This window comes from Polypterus senegalus, chromosome 17, assembly GCF_016835505.1.
Source record: "Polypterus senegalus isolate Bchr_013 chromosome 17, ASM1683550v1, whole genome shotgun sequence".
Lineage (NCBI taxonomy): Eukaryota > Metazoa > Chordata > Cladistia > Polypteriformes > Polypteridae > Polypterus > Polypterus senegalus.
In genome coordinates, this window is record NC_053170.1 from 11785702 (window position 1) to 11798518 (window position 12817).

A 12817-nucleotide genomic window follows, 5' to 3' on the forward strand; every position below is an offset into this window, starting at 1 on the left:
AGAGAAAGAGAGGCTTTGTGAAAGGCCTGGGCTTTGGGGTGAAGTGGGTTGTGTGTGTTTTCAGTTTATATTGTAAATAGTGGCGCTTCAAACGATGTCTGCCTGTCTGTGTCTGGGCCATCTTCGACACATGCTATGTTATGTTATGTTATGTTGTGTAATGTCATGCCATGCCATGAATACCTCCCTGCCATTTTTTGTATAAAGCGCCTTTCTGCCTTGAAATGTCATATTGCGCCTTTTGTAGTGATTACCATGTTTGATATTGACAGTAGTCCTGTGATTGATGTCATTGGTGTGATTTGTGTTATTCATGTACTTGGACTCGTTCATCTTTCGGCAAGTCCTTTCTGTTCCTCCTTTTTCACTGATGCAGGATTTGTGTTGACGGAGGTTTCCACAGTTTCTCCCCCTTCTTGTGAGGTATTTTGAACTTTGGCTTCAAAAGTTGAAAACTATATAACCACAGGCCCAAGATATAATCTGAATGCCTCACAAGGGAGGGGAATACTGTAAACCCCTGGCTTGCAAAGAGGTGGGTTACGAAAAGCTTCTTTATCAAAGGAGGATTTATTTACAAAAACAGGAAAATATAACAAGAGTTGCTTAAACAGGCGATCCGAAAAGAAACAAGTCCCAGTTAAAAAATCCTAAATCGAAACCCTTAAACAGAGGCATAAAGAGACGGCGAAACTAGTAAATCCAAAGAAATGAGGCAGTACTCACAGAGAAGACCCAGCGCTCCACCAAAGCACCTTCAAGGAACTGCAACTCTGCAAGACACTTGGCTCTCCCAGCTTGCCTTTGAAGACTGGGGGCGGGCCCTTAGGGTGAGGTGTTGGTGGCCCCACCCCTTGGTAGGGGGGGGTCCACCCAGGAGAACAAGATCACACATGTAGAAATTCAACAATTAATATATAAAATATAACTGGCATAGAATTGATAATTATACAGAACATAAATAATAATATGTGGTGGGGTGGCGTCCTGCCCAGGGTTTGTTTCCTGCCTTGCGCCCTGTTGGCTGGGATTGGCTCCAGCAGACCCCCGTGACCCTGTAGTTAGGATATAGCGGGTTGGATAATGGATGGATGGATGAATAAATAATAATATTAACAGAATAATCACAGAATCAAAAATACACTGTAAAGGAATCGAAGCCTAAGCCGAGGAGGAGCCCTGGTTTAAACTTAATGATGATCTGTGAGGGCTGAAGCCTGTTTTTGAGTTTGGGTAAACGGCTCATTTTGATTTCTATGACTCCGAGAAGCCCAAGTGTCCATTTTGGGGGCTCAGCCTCATTAAGACCCTGACAGCTGGCAGGGAATCACAAAAGCAAGAAGTCAAAATGAAATCAGTGCTGAAAAAGGGAGAGGACAACTGTCAAAACCCCTGGCCCATTGGCAAAAGTAAAGTTTCATTTCACTCCAAGTCATTTGGAGGGGTGGCCTCATACCTTTGACCATGTAGTATACGAAAATAACAAGTAATACACAAAATATTAAAATAAACACGCCCAGAATTTACAAAATAGTATTTAAAATGCAGAAAGAGGGATACATGAAAAAGAAACAAACACTCGAGCCGAGGAGGAAATCTCGACCATCCCATACCAGGCTGGAGGCCCTCACCGTACAGCTCTTCCATCGACGCTCGTGTAGGCCAAGCGGCCCTCCTTAACTCTCCGACTTTACTCAAGGACAAAGGCGTATGAGGGGCTCGAGATAATCCTCTGCTGGCCATTAAGGGGCTCCGTCATCTGTGCTTCTTGTACGACTCTTACTTCATTTCACGACTTTCATTTCCAATTAACCAGGACTGGCACTTCAGCTTTAATCCCTTAAGAAGCAGTGGGCTTTTAATTGAGCGTGTTGATTACTTAATTAACGATTTTCATTTGTTCCAAATCGTATTAAAGAAGAGAGTTAGGGTGACCGAGAAGACTGCGGCATGGGGTATGCTATTGGTGCAAGGTGCCCGCGCCTTTGGTAAAGCACACAGAATGGCGGATTTGTGCCATCTGACAGGCCACAGATTTCCAGGTGAGAGGCCATGGATTTCCAAGTCCATTCCAGGTCCACTTCTGATTACTCATTCATTTACTATTTAAAAAGCCACCAGGGGCACAGACTTGTGCTAGGAATTCAGCTTTGTTTCTGCCATGATTCCTAGTTTTTGTGGTACAGCCATGGCTGATGCCCCAGTTCAAGCGTATTTAGTCTTTTTGTTATAATTTTAAAGGTAATTTTCATACGATGTTATTCATTTTTTGAATTCGTTGTGTCATTGTATTTAGGCTGAAATCAAACAAATCACCAGGAGCAGATCAGAGTTGCCCACGAGTTCTTAACGAGGCTGGCGAGTGCAGATAGAAACCCTTGGCACATATTTATAGGAAGTCACTGCGCACGTGAGAGACTCTGAAGGACTGGAAAATGACAAATATCATCCCGTTATATAAAGAGGGTGAGCGGGCAGATCAGAGCAACTACAGGCCAGTAAGCTTAACGTGCATCACAGGAAAAAGAATGGAAGGAATTATTAAGGATACGGTTGAGCAACGCCTGGCGAGGACAGGAGTTATTAGGAACGGTCAGCGTGGGGACAGAAGAGGGAGGTCGAGTTTTACTAACAGGCTGGAATTCTATGAGGAGGCAACAAAAGGATACGACCAGAGAGGAGCTCATGAGATTATTGATGTGGACTTTCAGAAAGCGTTTGATGAGGTGCCACCTGAGAGGGTGGGCATCAAACTACAAGAAGTGGCAGTTCAGGGTGTGGTGTGTCAGTGGGTGCAGAGTTGGCTCAGACACAGGAAGCAAAGAGTGAAGGTGTGAGGAACCTCATCAGAGGTTAAGAGTGGTGACCAGCAGGGGGCAGTGCTGGGGCCGCTGCTATTTCTCTCTATTATAATAAAAAAAATCCTAATACGAGACGTGAGTTTTCGAAGAAACATTTTGGAAGCAAGTCAGCCAGGTGCATTCCGGCACTTAACCTGGACAGACAGCAATCCATTACAGGGCTTACTTATGAATATACACACACACACACATACACACACTTACGAAGATCCAGTTTAGAATCACTCGTTCATCTAAATATGGCAGCGAGAAACGATGAAGTCAACTGAATGAACACGAAAATTGTCGATCGGTTACACAGCAAATTGGATAAATGCTGTGGTCCCCGGCCGGACGCCCAGGAGGACGTGAGGAGGGCTTGTGCCTCCTCCAGACCGCGAGGGGGCGTCCGTCCTGGTTCTGTTGGGAGCCACGGGTACAGGGCTTGGAAGCCCAGCCCTGTAGGGACCCGTGGCGACCGCTAGGCGGCGCCCCGATGCCGGTTTATCCTGTACGGTCCTCGGCTGGGGCTGAAGCCCGGCCGGGACGCTTTGGAGGACCAGAGGAGGGCGAGTGCCTCCTCCAGACCGAGTGGGGGCGTCCGTCCTGGTTATGCAGGGGGCCTCAGGTACAGGGCTTGGAAGCCCAGCCCTGTAGGGACCCGTGGCCATCGCCAGGCGGCGCCCCAGGGCCTAATTATTCCGGGAGCCCGGCACTTCCGCCACACCAGGAAGTGCCGGGGGGAAGACGACCGGGGAGACACGGACGGCTTCCAGGTGCGCAGCCGGCACTTCCGCCACACAGGGGTGTGGCCACCGTTAAGTGACGGGAAGCAGCTGGAGCCCATCCGGCTCCCCATAAAAGGGGCCGCCTCCCTCCAGTCAGGGGTGGAAGTCAGGAGGCAGAAGGACTGAACTTGTGGAAGGACTGGAGGCGGCCAGGAAGGCACAAGGACTGTGGGCCCTGCACTTGGGGGAATCAGTGCAAGAGGCACTAGGGTGTGTGAGTGCACGAGACTTTTATATTATTGTACATAGTGTAAATAAAAGTGTGTTGGGTGCGAAAATGTTGTCCGTCTGTCTGTGCCGGGGCCAGCGTTCACAATGCGTATCAATAGACTCTGCTGAAACAGTTGGTGGTGATGGTGCAGGAGATGAAAACATCAATTTACAATATCCAGACGAATATCTACAACCGTTAACACCGTCAGGTCTTCTACCGGCCGAATTACTGTTGAAAGAAGGACGTATCGTGATGTAATTGTGTAATTGATGTCTGAGTGATGGGCTATGCAATGGAACAAGATTAGTCAGTCATTGCCCAACCCGCCATATCCCAACACAGGGTCATGGGGGTCTGCTGGAGCCAATCCCAGCCAGCACAGGGCGTAAAATGTTAACAGGCGACAAGAAAGTTAATGTAGTCCATCTTAACATTAGACACCAAAGGAGATCTCGATATGCCATTCATATTAAAACGTTTACAGTTTCCCGTTAGAATAGCTTTTGCTATGACAATCAACAAATCACAGGGACAAACATTCGAAAAAGTCAGTTTATTTATCAGAGAGAAAGAAACGATATTCACTCACGGGCAGTTATACGTGGCGATGTCACGATGAAAGTCCAAACACGGAATGAAAATTCAATGCGATGTTGACGAAAAGCGAATTTCCAAAATATTGTTTTAACTGAAGTTTTAAAGTAAAAGTGAAAATAATAGAGTATGTAACATCCATCCATCCATTTTCTAACCCGCTGAATCCGAATACAGGGTCACGGGGGTCTGCTGGAGCCAGTCCCAGCCAACACAGGGCACAAGGCAGGTTCCCATGAAAATAACAATCTCTTTAAATTGTATATCCGGTTAACCAAACCTGAGGGTTGGTGAGCGAAGCGAGCAGGGGGCGGAGCCACCTAGTATAGTATATCGATATACACTCACCTAAAGGATTATTAGGACCACCATACTAATACGGTGTTTGACCCCCTTTCGCCTTCAGAACTGCCTTAATTCTACGTGGCATTGATTCAACAAGGTGCTGAAAGCATTCTTTAGAAATGTTGGCCCATATTGATAGGAGAGCATCTTGCAGTTGATGGAGATTTCTGGGATGCACATCCAGGGCACGAAGCTCCCGTTCCACCACATCCCAAAGATGCTCTATTGGGTTGAGATCTGGTTACTGTGGGGGCCATTTTAGTACAGTGAACTCATTGTCATGTTCAAGAAACCAATTTGAAATGATTCGAGCTTTGTGACATGGTGCATTATCCTGCTGGAAGTAGCCATCAGAGGATGGGTACATGATGGTCATGAAGGGATGGACATGGTCAGAAACAATGCTCAGGTAGCCCGTGGCATTTAAACGATGCCCAATTGGCACTAAGGGGCCTAAAGTGTGTCAAGAAAACATCCCCCACACCATTACACCACCACCACCAGCCTGCACAGTGGTAACAAGGCATGATGGATCCATGTTCTCATTCTGTTTATGCCAAATTCTGACTCTACCATTTTGAATGTCTCAACAGAAATCAAGACTCATCAGGCCAGGCAACATTTTTCCAGTCTTCAACTGTCCAATTTTGGTGAGCTCGTGCGAATTGTAGCCTCTTTTTCCTATTTGTAGTGGAGATGAGTGGTACCTGGTGGGGTCTTCTGCTGTTGTAGCCCATCTGCCTCAAGGTTGTGCGTGTTGTGGCTTCACAAATGCTTTGCTGCATACCTCGGTTGTAACGAGGGGTTATTTCAGTCAAAGTTGCTCTTCTATCAGCTTGAATCAGTCGGCCCTTTCATTCTCCTCTGACCTCTAGCATCAACAAGGCATTTTCGCCCACAGGACTGCCGCATACTGGATGTTTTTCCCTTTTCACACCATTCTTTGTAAACCCTAGAAATGGTTGTGCGTGAAAATCCCAGTAACTGAGCAGATTGTGAAATACTCAGACCGGCCCGTCTGGCACCAACAACCATGCCACGCTCCAAATTGCTTAAATCACCTTTCTTTGCCATTCTGACATTCAGTTTGGAGTTCAGCAGATTGTCTTGACCAGGACCACACCCCGAAATGCATTGAAGCAACTGCCATGTGATTGGTTGATTAGATAATTACATTAATGAGAAATTGAACAGGTGTTCCTAATAATCCTTTAGGTGAGTGTATAAATGACTTAGATAGGAATATAAAGAACAAGCTGGTTAAGTTAGCAGAGGACACCAAGATAGGTGGATCAGCAGATAATCTGGAATCCGTTATATCATCATAGAAGGACTTGGACAGCAGACAGGCTTGGGCAGACTTGTGGACGATGAAATTTAATTTCAGTAAATGTAAAGAATGAGACGTAGGAAGTTAAAATGTGAGGTTTGAATACACAATGGGGGGTCAGAAAATCGAGAGTCCGCCTTATGAGAAGGATTTAGGAGTCGTAGTGGACTCTAAGATATCGACTTCCTGACAGTAAAGAAGGCTAACAGAATGTCAGGTTATATAGCGCCTTGACGTGTGCAGTACAAGTCACAGGAGGTTCTGCTCAGCTTTATAACTCACTGGTGAGGCCTCATCTGAAGTCCTGTGGGCAGTTTGGGTCTCCAGGTTACAAAAAGGACATCACAGCACTGGAGAAGGTCCAGAAAAGAGCGACGAGGCTGATTCAGGGCTACAGGGGGTGAGTTATGAGGGAAGATGAAAAGAGCTGAGCCTTAAGGAGATGAAGAGGAGACCTGACTGAAGTGTTTAAAATGATGAAGGGAATCAGTGCAGCGGACCAAGATGGTGACTTTAAAATGACTTCATCAAGAACACGGGGACACAGCTGGAAACTTGTTAAGGGGAAATTTCGCACAAACTTCAGGAATTTTTTCTTTACACAGAGAACGAGAGACACTTGGAATAGGTGACCAAGTAGTGTGGTGGACAGTAAGACGTTAGGGACTTTCAAAACTCGATTTGATGTTTTTTTGGAAGAATTAAGTGGAAGGGACTGGCGAGCTTTGTGGGGCTGAATGGCCGGTCCTTGTCCAGATTTTTCTAATGTTCTAACTGTATGATTTCCTTTGCCGTGTTTCTATGAGGCGTTATTCGTGGTCCGTAGTGCCTAAGGGGGCAGGGCCACTTAATCACGCAGCAGAACTGTACCTTTATGGCTGATTTTCACTTTTTCGTATCTATGGTGGAGCCTGATGCAAACCTCATCATAACGTTGCAATATTGCGGACCCTACAGAGACCCCTATGAATCTGATTGGCCACTTTGCTATCTTACATATTTCCTGAAACGCACTTCCATTCGTCTTCCACCATTCTGAAGTACTTTTATATGATACTTCCTCACAGTCCTACAAAGACAAACAGATGGCGGCCAATTCGTGGCAAACAAGTCAGTCTGGATATCAACAAACGTATGAAGAAGTGAAAAAAATGTGAGGAACAAATACTGTTGCCTACAGAAGAAAATGTGGAGGAGGAGGAGGAGCGGCGATCCTGGAGGGCAAAAAAACGGCCTGCATTTTATGTTTTTCTCTCCTGGCTGGCACCACACGTGAAGCACAGGGGCGCAGAGTCCAACACTGCCAACTAGTGTTCAGGCGAGAGTGCCTGCAGCACAGCACAATGCTTTTACGGTGCTGATCACCATTGGCGTAGTTTATAAGTGTGGTTGGTATTTGTACCTGTTTGGATTCTCTGGCTTTGGACTCCTACATTTGCTCTAAGGCGCCATCTTTTGGTTTTGTGGTTTGGTTTTGTTCGCCTTTCAAGGCAAAGGACTAGGATTGCCAAACTTGTTGGGATGAATAGCCTGTTCAGGTCGCAGTTTTTTCCAATGTTTTAATGTCAGTACGTTGGATTCAGGAAGTCTTCGGGCTCCTTCACTTTCTGTCCACTCTGCTGTGTTTTAGATGTCATTTTAAATGTATACATTGGCAGTTTTCGCCCATCTACCTAAATCCGATAAACCATAATGACAAAGTGAACACGTGCTTTCAGAAAGGTTTGGAAGTTTATGAAACATCAAAACCTGAAATCTCTCCTTCACAGAAGTATGAGTGCCTTGTGGAAGCCCCTTTGGCAGCAATTCCAGTCCTTCTGCTAAGTCTCTAGAAGCTTTGCACCCCTGGATGTGGGCAGTTGATCCCATTCCGCTTGGCATTTCCTCTCAGTCGTATTAAACAAGAGAGTTAGGGTGACCGAGAATACTGTGACAAGGGGTATGCCATTGGTGCAAGGTGCCCATGTGTAGGTAAATCCCACAGGATAGCGGATTCATTTAAGCTGACAGGCCACCGAATTCCGTTAGACTGAGATGGGAAGGGTCTGTGAAAGGCCACCTTCTAGGTCTCTCCAGGCATAGAGACTTGTCCTCGAAGCCACTCCAGCCACTCCCGGTCATTGTCGTGTCATGCCCGTCTGAGGTGGCTCGCACTCTGGCGCAGGTTTTGCCATCGGCTCGAATGTAATTTTGCCGTCGAGCTCTGCTGTCCCGCCATTCTGGACGGACATGAACCACATGACGGCAAACGGAAAGTGCAGGGGCTGCCGGCCAATACAAACGGCGAGGCTTTTCCGGACCGTATAGTTCAAACCCTGACCCGCGTCCTCATCGTCGATCCAGCCATCTTCCCGTTGCCGTTCTATCTTCTCAGTCTCCCTGGCCATCTTGTTCATTTCTCCCGCTGACTCCGCTCCGGCTAATCACAGATTCCGCGCAGGTAGTCTGATAAACGGCAATTTAGGAACAGATGAAAGTTATTAGTATAATGTATTCAAGTATAGCATTTCCATTTCAACAGCCCCCTTGATATGTGTAAGAATTTCCACTTAGCTGTAAAGGCTTTTAATAAGGACGCAAATGTGATTGAAATCTAAGAGCGTCTCTCTGTGTTGCAGTTAGGCGCCGTTTAATGAGATTCTCAGTGCGCAGCCATTGAGTCTGTCAGCTGCCTCTGTGCTTAAACTTCACCCCGCTGTTTCGAGCGCCGCCACTTCTTTTGCCATTTGTGCTTTGCGGCCACGCAGTCGACGTGCATTAGACGGCATTAAATGACAAGCAAATTTGGACGCCTGTTTAAATTGAAGCGGTATTTTTTTCTCGCTTTTGGAACCGACCCCCAACACCTGCCCCCCTCTTCGTAGATGTGCAATCGGGGCTGCGCCGCGTAAAGTGCATCGATCGGCCGGCGGCTTCGGAGCGCTCGGCTCTTCTAATCGGTTTATTATCTCGACGGTGCAGGTCCGTTCTTTCTAACTAGTCTGGTGTTTCTTATCAGCTCACTATTAATGACTGTTGGGGGCACACAAAATGGACGGAAAAGGGACCTGGGGTGGGATTCTTTTGCTTGGTGTGCCTTTATTATTGTTTAATACATTTGTCAATTTCTGTTTTAATTCTGTTTGCTTTTTGTCTCAGTGAGGGTGTGTGTGTGCGAGGGTGGGAGTGGGGCCGAGGTTGGGTGCGTTCCTGGGGTCCCCACCGAAAAAATAAATAAATCACCGTCATCAGGCGGAGTGAATATTAGCTGGGTTTGCAGACCGCTACACCCATAAGCCATTGCTTCCGCTTCTATCCATCGCGGTTACCACGTAATTTGCAAGTTGCCTTTACTTTTTGATTTACTCTCGTGCTTTTGAACCATTAGATTTGGTATTATATGCAGATAATGGGGTTCAGGTGGAAGAGAGGCCATCATTATAAGTATAAACCAGTCATTTGAATTGGGGATTTACATTTTCTACTCAAAATGTTTTTTTTTTTTACCCTGAAGAAGACAACGGGCAATGAATGCCTTTATTTATACAGTGTAGCGTGCGGCCGAGACACCTCCCTGCTGGGAGGACCAGGGGAGCAAGCGTGGCCAACGCTAGATGGCAACTCCCCTGGGTTGCCGCAGTGCCTCGAACTCCCGCAGGGCATCATGGGAGTTGGAGTTTGGCGCAGCCCTGTTGAATGGGATCTGCAGGCGCCGCCAGGGGGTGCAGCTGAGCCCTTATGGTCAGTCTTTCCGCCACACCCGGAAGTGCTGCCAGAAATGGGTCATCAAGCACCTGGAGCACTTTCGGGTGGCTATAAAAGGAGCCAGCAGCCACTACTCAGGAGGAAGAGGAGGACGGAGCTTGACCCGACGAAAAAAAAAAAAAGAGGAGAAATGTGATAAAGAGAAAGAAGAAAGTGTGGCTGTGCTTGTTGGGATGCTCTAAATAAATCACGTGTGCTTTGGGACTTTTGTGTGTCCTGGTGTCTGTCTGCGATCCTGGCTGGAATGTTCACAATGGACAAGTTTTATCTAACGTTCCAACTCTTACGTGTTTAGACCGAAGTGCTTGTGTTTATTGGCAGCTGAATTGTTGTTGTTGTCCTTTATGAATTATTATTTTCCATGTGTTTTTTCTTTTTATGTAATTTTTGTTAATATTATTATGTTTTATTTAGTATTTGTGCATTGTGTATGTAAGTTTGAATACATTTCTGTGAAGAGGCGGGGCTATCATGATGTCACACCGTGAGGGACCGCCCTCTCCATCTTTTATACTTCTGTCTGTCTGGAGAGGTCAAGTCCCTCAGAGGTCCATTGAGGTGGCTGGAAGAAAAAGTTCTAACTGTGAGTGTTGGTTTTTCTGGTTTTCTGATATTGGATTATGGATTTACTGGTTATCATTATTACTTACTGGTTACTGGTTTGTTTTGCTTTGCCTTTGACGCAAGTACTTTAGCTTTGTGGTCTGTAGGGGACGCTGCAGCTCACCAAACACCCGACACAGACACGCAGGCACAAGACTCCAACAAACAAGGGGATTTTATTTGTGGGAAACTCTTCCAGGGAATCATTTCCCACACCACAGCCACAATTCCAATGAAACCTGGCACTCCATTCACTGTTTGTTCCTGCTTTGCTCTGTATATTTGCTGGTACTGGCGCAACACTGGACGGATAGATGGATAGAATAATTAAACACGTACTACAAAGATATTTCAGTGTTCCTTAAAAGTTTTGAAGAAGCATCGTTCTAAACTTACAGATGGCTTAACGTCTATTACAGAGCTGATTGTGTGGCGATTGGGTATTTGGAGAAAAAAAGGAAGGACAGGAATTGAAGGTTAGTACGTTTGAAAGAAACAGGACTGCTGCAATAAAGTATTTCATTGAAGGTCGCGCACGGCACAGCAGCATCTTGTGTGAGACAGGAACAATCACTGCGCCACCGTGTTCCCATGTTTAATAACTCCTATCATCATGATCATCTTAGTATTTTAATTATTCAGAGAGCTGTAATATCACGAATGTAATGGATTCTGTCAGAGGAAGAGAAAGCCCGTTTAAGAAGCACGTAGTGATTCACACACATAGAAGATCAAATACAAAACAAAGCATTTAACGTGCTACTTTAGTTACGATGGGATTTGAGAAACTGGTAAATTAAACAATTTTAAGATGAAGTTTATGATGTTCTATTTTAATGACAAAATAAACTACGTGATTAAAGTGGAAATTTCAAGATTAAAGTTGACATTTCGTGCTTTCTTCCCCCACTGTGTTCCTTTTTTATTTCTCTGTACCCTAATAAGCTTTCATAGGACACTCAGACAGTGGGCTCTGACTCGCCTTTACACGGCGACTTTGATATCTGACAACTTCTTTTTTATTTCGGACACTGTGCGACTTTGTGAGCTTGAGCTTTCGAGTTTCTCCAGCACTTTATGTCACTCGATCAGCTTCCTTTTCTTGTTTATACCACTGTTTAAACCAACAAATAGTACATTTGGTCTTTGCCTCCACTTGGTATTCGCTGAAATTCTATTTTCCCCCGTGCTTTTGCCATTGCCTTTTCACAGAAAACTGAGCTTAAGGGCGATTTATATTGATTTGCATATTCAAAGAGGTGTAATTCTGGGTGGAGTTGTGGCGGGACAGCACGAGCGTTCATTTTCACGCTGACCAGGATTTATGTAGCGGATGTTGGCGAACGAACAGATTTATGCATCTGGATTTTTTTGTGGGTAAGCACATTTCCGCTTTTGTGCTTCCGTCATGTTAGAGTGCGAATTCTATGCACGGCGTTATGCATGAGGCCCCTGGACATGGACACAGATAGATGAACACACACTAGTCTGGTCTGCAAAAGAAATGAAATCCTGCAGCACCTCCTCATATTCCCTGCTTTATACCCCAATAAATACGAGTTATCGTTAATAAACTAACAACCCAACTGTGCTTCATTCACTCAGGATATGGAACCAATGCAGGAAGCTCCTCAAGTTAGAGGAGCGTTTATCTGCGGCACCTCTACATGACAAACACCTTTTTCCAGCCTCTCAGACTTACAGTTTTGAATGTTATGGGATTAAACCACTTAGGGGTCTGCAGATAAATACTATCTTTGCATCCTATGAACAAATACACTCCAAGTTTAGTTACCCATCAAAACAATATTTCCACTTTGGAAGCTTTGCTAAATGACATCTGCCCAGCTTTCCTCACGTCCTGCCCGTTTCTATTCCAGAAGAGATCTTCATCAGTCCTGAGGACTCGGACAGCATCTCTATAATCTACTGCTCACAAAAATTAAAGGACCACTTTTGAATCCGAGTATATCATCAAGTTAGTGACACTTCTGAGCTATTGATCTGGTCAGTTGAGTAGCAGAGGGGCTTGTTCATCAGTTTCAGCTGCTTTGGTGCTCATGAGGGGCAACAATGAGGCGACCCCCAAAACAGGAATGAATGGTTTAACAGGCGGAGGGAGGCCTCTGACATTTTTCCCTCCTCATCTGCTTTTTCAAGCGTTTTGCATTTGGCTACGGTCAGTGTCACTACTGGTAGTATGAGGTGATACCTGGACCCTACAGAGCTGGCACAGGTAGGCCAACATCTCCAGGATGGCAGGCACATCAATACGTGGCATTGCCAGAAGGTTTGCTGTGTCTCCCAGCACAGTCTCAAGGGCATGGAGGAGATTCCAGGAAACATGCAGATACTCTAG

General features: G+C 45.7%; 1 protein-coding gene across 5 annotated transcripts in view; it reads left to right on the forward strand.

Annotated features, from left to right (window-relative positions):
- The window catches only part of znf385c (zinc finger protein 385C), a 311149-nt gene that overhangs the window by 205634 nt on the left and 92698 nt on the right, over nt 1-12817 (forward strand). The gene's annotated exons all lie outside the window — the stretch shown is intronic.